Source organism: Ovis aries, chromosome X (assembly GCF_016772045.2).
Source record: "Ovis aries strain OAR_USU_Benz2616 breed Rambouillet chromosome X, ARS-UI_Ramb_v3.0, whole genome shotgun sequence".
NCBI classification, from domain to species: domain Eukaryota; kingdom Metazoa; phylum Chordata; class Mammalia; order Artiodactyla; family Bovidae; genus Ovis; species Ovis aries.
Window position 1 is genome coordinate 129,518,347 of NC_056080.1, and position 827 is coordinate 129,519,173.

Below are 827 nucleotides of genomic sequence, written 5' to 3' on the forward strand. Positions count from 1 at the left end.
ATACTGCTTTTGCAATGTGTTTCAATAATGAAATTATTCCATTCCTGAATTTAAAAATGCAAAACACCCAAAAGCACAATAGCAAGTTCATGGTGTATTAGATCTCTTAGAATTCCCTTGTATATGGACTAGAACTATGAGGCCAGCATACAAAAATACATCTTTGTATCCTAGGGAGAAAACCTGGAATTTTGAAGCAGCACCACTAGCATGATAGACATTAAGTGATTTTCTGAAGTCAACTCTTTTCAAACTGCTCTACATTTGTTTCTCTGAAAAGTCAACTACATCTGCAAAGAGTTTTGACTTCTGAGGGTTTTTTCAGTGTGTACAACAATTTCTAGTTGCTACAGAGATGAAGGTATACGCTTGATTTCATGGTAGAATTTAACAGCAAGTTATGTGTTCAGTACAGTTGCTCAGTCGTGTTCAACTCTTTGCAACCCCATGAATCGCAGCACGCCAGGCCTCCCTGTCCATCACCAGCTCCCGGAGTTCACTCAGACTCACGTCCATAGAGTCAGTGATGCCATCCAGCCATCTCATCCTCTGTCATCCCCTTCTCCTCCTGCCCCCCATTCCCTCCCAGCATCAGAGTCTTTTCCAATGAGTCAACACTTCGCATGAGGTGGCCAAAGTACTGCAGTTTCAGCATCAGCATCATTCCCTCCAAAGATATTCCAGGGCTGATCTCCTTCAGAATGGACTGGTTGGATCTCCTTGCAGTCCAAGGGACTCTCAGGAGTCTTCTCCAACACCACAGTTCAAAAGCATCAGTTCTTTGGCACTCAGCTTTCTTCACAGTCCAACTCTCACATCCATACATG